Source organism: Canis lupus, chromosome X (assembly GCF_011100685.1).
Source record: "Canis lupus familiaris isolate Mischka breed German Shepherd chromosome X, alternate assembly UU_Cfam_GSD_1.0, whole genome shotgun sequence".
Taxonomy (NCBI): Eukaryota; Metazoa; Chordata; class Mammalia; order Carnivora; family Canidae; genus Canis; species Canis lupus.
The window spans coordinates 9,675,366-9,681,365 of NC_049260.1; the positions used below are offsets into that span (position 1 = coordinate 9,675,366).

Here is a 6,000-nt window from a genome sequence, read left to right on the forward strand (position 1 = left end):
GCCTAATCCAAAATGAATAAATACATGGAGTCTGATCAGTAACTTAAAATATTTTTCAGTTATGAATGGATTCTTTAGAAAATAACTCTAGTGCTTAGTCCAAATCGAACTATTTTAATATTCTTATGAACAAGTTTAATTTTTAAAAAGATTTTATTTATTTATTTGAGAGGCAGGGGGGAGAGGAAGAGGGACAAGCAGACACCCTGCTGAGTGGGGAGCCCAATGTGGGACTTGATCCCAGGATCCCGGGATCATGACCTGAGCTGAAGGCAGACACTTAACCAGCTGAGTCACCTAGGCGCCTCTGAATAAGTTTAATTTTTGTATTTCCGAATCTATCTGTCTTTTGCAAATTACATCCTTTCACTTTTAGAGAAGGAAGGGGGCTATTATTCCACAATTGCTATTGTTTGGTGTGGTTTGACATATCTCACTCATTTAGCACAATCAGAAAAAAATTAAAAAGAAAATTAGCAAGTTAGTTCCTTTCAAAAACAACCACCATCTGCAACCAGAATAACATGTGTACGTGCCTAGTAGGGTACCCACTCTGCGCTGTGTGCTCAGTGATGGCGGCTGTTATTATGTGCTTCCTCTTTTAGGAAAGGCTGCCTTATTAACTCGCCTCACACAAAGGCATCTGGAGATGACACTACAAGAGGAAATAAGATGGCTTGCCAAACACTTCCTTTCATTTAGGTTCAGTCCATGAGATTTCCTGACCATTCATCATAAACAAAGAGGTGTTTGCAGCTTTAGGAACTCACCGGATATGCTACTGTCGGGAAGGAAGAATTTCCTCTGCTCTTCTAGGTCCTTCTAACCAGACTAAGAATCAAATTAACATGAGACAGATCAACAGGAGAAAATCAAATTTAATTTTATGCTTATGGGGAATGCACACAGCCATGAAATTCCAAGACAGACATAATGAAGTATGTATGTCATCCTGAATTAAGGAGAAGGAAGTAGGCATTTGGGACTTCAAAGAGAAGGAATGCAGTTTACAGGAAGATGGAGAAGAGTAAATGTTTGATAAGCAAATGTTTGCCAGGCCACTCAGAAACAATGGGACAGAAAGGACTTTGATCAAACGGGTTTGCTAGCTTCATCCCTGTCGTGCCCAGTTCCTATCATAGGGTATTTATGGCGACAGCTGCCTTCCTGGAGCAGGTCCTCCATCTAAACCCTGTTTAGGCAGTCGAGAGGCAGGTAAAGAGCTTTTCCTGAAACCGCAGGGTTTTGATTGCTTTGAACTCAAAATAATCTTTATGCTAAAGTGGCCCATCTTGGGGCAGCATGCCCTTGGCCCCTACACCACCCATGACACAGACAGAAAAGAAATAGTTCTGTCCCCCCCTTGGCTCACTCCATTTGGCTATCGCTGTGTAATGCCTGCTTCTCTACTCTCCTTTTTTTCCCCATAAAACTGCTGGCTCTACATGTACCCAAAAAGTCTTCAGATTGACTGTTCCAGGACTAGCCAGCTACTCCTCAGGTTTAATCACAGGGCTCCCACGGCTTCACTCCTACACGCACATGGCCCTTCTCTCCTGGGTTCTGTGAGTCCACACCCCCAGCTGAGTCATTCAGGCACAATCACATTAATTGCCTCCACCTGACTGAATTTCTTGGGGCAGGCTGCCTTTGTCAAACGCTAGGTGACATGTATTTATGCCATAGCATTTTAGTAGCCATGGTACAAACCAACTCTTCCAATTTTTCCAGCATGAACTAAAGTGACAGCTTTCCACGTTGTAATGACAGCAAAATCCGAATTAACTGCAAGTCTCAATAAACAAGTGTTGTAGAAAACCAACCTCTGTGCTTCAGAACCAAAATATAATGCAAAGACAGAGTCTGGGATAAAGAGGGACAATAGCTTTATCACTTTGCTGGGCGAAGGAGGCTGTGGCAGGCTCTGGCCTTCAAAGACTGCAAGCCTTCCAGGAGGAGGAGGAGGGCTGCTTTACAGGGGAACACAGGATCTAGCCAGTTTTGTTTTGTTTTTTTGGATCTAGCCAGTTTAGACAGGGATTGTGCATGTGTTGCCAGCCTCCTTAGTTGTTTTCAGGGTGGTACTGGGTTCCTGAAACAGAAGGCTAAGAAAGGAGGAGGGGAGGTTTGAGGAAGTGAGGAAAAAGGTTATTCTAAAATCAAACTACAGGCACCTGGGTGGCTCAATGGTTGAGCATCTGCCTTTGGCTCAGGTCGTGATCCTGGGGTCCCGGGATCGAGTCCCACATCAGGCTCCCTGCATGGAGCCTGCTTCTCCCTCTGCCTGTGTCTCTGACTCTTTCTGTATGTCTCTCATGAATAAATAAATAAAATCTTAAAAAGGAGGGAAACTGAGTGGGGAAAAATTAGAGGAAGACAAACCATAAGAGACTCCTAACTCTGGGAAAGAAACAAAGGGTTGCAGAAGGGAAGGAGAGTAGGGGGATGGGGTCACTGGGTGACAGGCACTAAGGAGGGCGCTTGATGGGATGAGCACTGGGTGCTATATGTTGGCAAATTGAATTTAAGTTAAAATAAAATCTTTAAAAAAATAAAATCAAGCTTCACTGAAGCATTCGTGCAGCCATTTTGATTTTTTTGTTCAACTATATGCTGTTAAGTAGTTTCACAAGTATTTTATTTTTATCCAACTCAGGATGAACTAAGAAAAAATCATTCTGTTTTCCATCTTTAGTTTCATGCTTTAGTAAGCACCATATATTAATTTAATAAGGTGTTTGTTTTGACAATTAAATCTTATAGTATTGGTTCATGATTGTGATCACAACTCTTCACGGACTAGGCTTCTAGTAGTTGATAAAGGAGACACAGAAAATCGGGCCTTCATGGCATCGACTGCCTAACTGTTGAACAAAGCCCTCTCTTCTGCCTCTGGAGCACCCACATTTCCCAGCTGCCCTTGAAGTGCGGGGTGGTCATGTGACTACATCCTAACCAATGAAATGTATTCAGTAGTAAAGGGATGAATCCCAGGCCCCGCCCATTACACTCCTCCAGGTACCATCCTTTGAATTCTTTCCTATTACCTGTGACCTTGGAGGCCATATGTTGAAAATGGCAGAGCCACAAGATAGAAGAAAACGAGGTACCAGAATTGTCACTTGGAGGAATGTCACCGACCCATCAGAAGCACCACTTTTGGACCTTGTATGAAAAATAAATAGATTTCTAGTTTCTCTAATCCACTAAAATTGGGGATGTACATGTTATAGCATAGTTTGACCTTAGGTAGTAAAGATTTATACTGTGCATTTAAAAATAAAGTGTTCTCCTTCCCCCTACTAAGGATAATCTATTTTCATTGTTTACTATTGGAGAACGTTCCACACTGACACAGTAATGTAGCCTGAAAGGTGGTTTTAGAAAGAAATCTCTGATAATAACTCTGTTCATCAGTCATAACGTCCTTTCTTTTTCCAGCACATGGAGGGTAAAACCAAAAAAAACAAAAAACAAACAAACAAAAAAGACCCTCTCAATTAAGATGCATTATTCTAGTTATCGTTTTGGCAAAAAATGACAAAGTTTATTCTAATAACTACACTAACTCACAGTGAATTAAGTGAATTGCACCTTTCTCAGGCCCCCAAGACATGATGCAGTATTTCAGTGACATTTCCACTACGACTAAGATACAACTTGGGCTCTGCTAGAAATTCTCTCAACATATGTTGTTACATGCGGAAACGGAAACTCTAGTGCCGATGAGTCTGGATGTATTAAGTTATTGTTTCTAGGACACAAATATATGAAATGTTCGTGCAGTTATATAACCAGCTTTACATTCATTGTCACACTCTGTCAACCTGCGGTATGCTGTTGGCTGCCCTGTGCCTTCACTCACTCAGCAAATGTTTATGAAACGCTGCCCAGCAACAGTCTAGGTGCTTGGAGGCACAACACTGAGTGAGCCGCAGTCTTGGTAATCCTGGAGCTTATGGGTCTGGGCAGAGGGCAGCTAATTCCTGTGAGGAAGAGGATGAGAAAACCTTCAAAGACAAGATTCTCTCGGATACAAATCTGGAAAGGATGAGCAAGGGTCTAAGGATAAATGAAGGAAAGGCATCCCAAGTTGAGAGAATACCAGGGACCAAGACATAAGGTTTTGAACGACATGAAACATGTGGGGAATGAGGCTGTTCATTTTGGCTTGTGGTCAGGGGAAAAGTGGGGAGTGCAGAACAGGGGGTTGGGGAGGTAGCGTGGGGTCAAGTTATGGAATCTTGGATGATATTGTACATATCCTGAACAGTTACTTTCTGTATATGAAGAGAGGTCAACAAGTAGATAGTAATAGGTCAACAAGTAGGGAAATAATTCTGGAATAGCACGGAGGATGGCCTAGAATAGAGATGGTATTCTGGAAGCACGGAAGCCAGTTAGGAGGCTGTTGAAGTATTGGGGTAGAGGTGGCACTTGATCTGGGAGATGTTTCTGAGACAGAATCAGGAGGACTTGTTGGCCTTTTGGGTGACAGGGGGCCCAGGGTAAGCTGCCCCCAAATGTGCCACTTTGCATTTTGATTATTGTAACTAAAAGTTACTTCAGGGGCAGCCTGCACAAGTAGGACTCGCAGACCCGCCTCTGTCCTCCTGAAAGCAGGAGCTAAGTCTCCCACACGAAAGGTACCCGCCCTGTGGTAGGGAGTAAAGAGAGATCCTTATCACCAGAGATGGGAAATTTAGAGCCAGGAAGTCTGTATCAACAACCCGTGGTGTCTCTCTTGATCAGATGGGGTCCCAAAGGTGGGGCAACCAAATCGGGCAGAAGAAAAATAGAAGTTTATTGAATACACTACACGGAGCAGCGGGCAGGACAGAAGAGAAGAGATGCTGTCTGCCAGGAGGCGGTGGGTGGGCTGTATTTAAGGGGGAAGGTGAGCAGGGATGGGGAATGTTTCGAATTTTCCTTTCTTGGTACCTGTGTTCAGTTGCAAGTAACCCATTGGTCAGCCAGGACTTCCGGAGATTTTGAGGTGGCTTGCCTGATAGGCCTCGTCGTAGCCAGCTGGGTGGTCCCTGTGGGCCCTTTGGCCTTGCTCTACGTCCCATTGCTCAAGCCTGTTGCCTAAACGCGGCCTCTACACGACCCTTGTTACTTTTTAGTAATTTACTACCCCAGCCTGAATTGTTTAGAATTCCTTACTAATTGAAGCTCCCAAGATTCACTTTTCTCTGCCCTGTCAATTCCTCCCAGAGGAATTGTCTGTCTAGAAAAGTATAAAACCTGCCTGCCTTGTCAATCTCTTGGGTCTCAATTTCATGATGGGATGGGGCCTCTGTACACATGTAAGAAAACTTGGATTTTTTTTTTTCTCCTGTTGATCGGTCTCGTGTCGGTTTAATCCTTAGTCCAGTTGGAAGACCTTGAAGAGTAGAGAAGAATGTTTCCTTCCCTTCAGGTGCAAAGGAGAAAAAGAAGTTAGAGCTGCCTGAGATTTCTAGCCGAAAACTCTGGGTGGAAGATGACATGACAGCAGAGAGAGGAAATTTGGAAAGAGACGCCACGTACACAGAGTGAAGCCAAAGAGGTTGGTTCTGGACAATGTGCTAGTGCAAGTTCCTGTGGAGTATCCAGGTTGAACAAGAACTAAAAACGTACACTGTATATTACAGTCTCAAAATTTAATAGTTCATATATATTTTTTAAAGATTTTATTTAGGGGATCCCGGGGTGGCTCAGCGGTTTAGCACCTGCCTTCAGCCCAGGATGTGATCCTGGAGACCCGGGATCGAGCCCCATGTCGGGCTCCCTGCATGAAGCCTGCTTCTCCCTCTGCTGGTGTCTCTGCCTCTCTCTCTCTCTCTCTGTGTGTGTGTGTGTGTGTCTCTCATGAATAAATAAATGAAATCTTATAAAAAAATAAAAAATTAAAAAAAAAGATTGTATTTATTTGAGTGAGAGCAAAGGAGAGAGGCAGAAAGAGGGAGAAGCAGATTCTCTGCTGAGGGAGGAGCTGACATGGGGCTCGATCCCAGG

The 6,000-nt window shown here is 43.6% G+C and overlaps 1 long non-coding RNA gene across 1 annotated transcript in view; it reads left to right on the top strand.

The window, feature by feature from the left end:
• LOC106558479 overlaps nucleotides 1–5,716 on the top strand; it is a 56,378-nt gene extending 50,662 nt beyond the window's left edge. Inside the window, exon 5 of the long non-coding RNA XR_005386123.1 lies at nucleotides 5,423–5,716. This is a non-coding gene — a long non-coding RNA (uncharacterized LOC106558479). The remainder of the gene's footprint in view (nucleotides 1–5,422) is intronic.
• The last annotated feature ends 284 nt before the right edge of the window (nucleotides 5,717–6,000 follow it).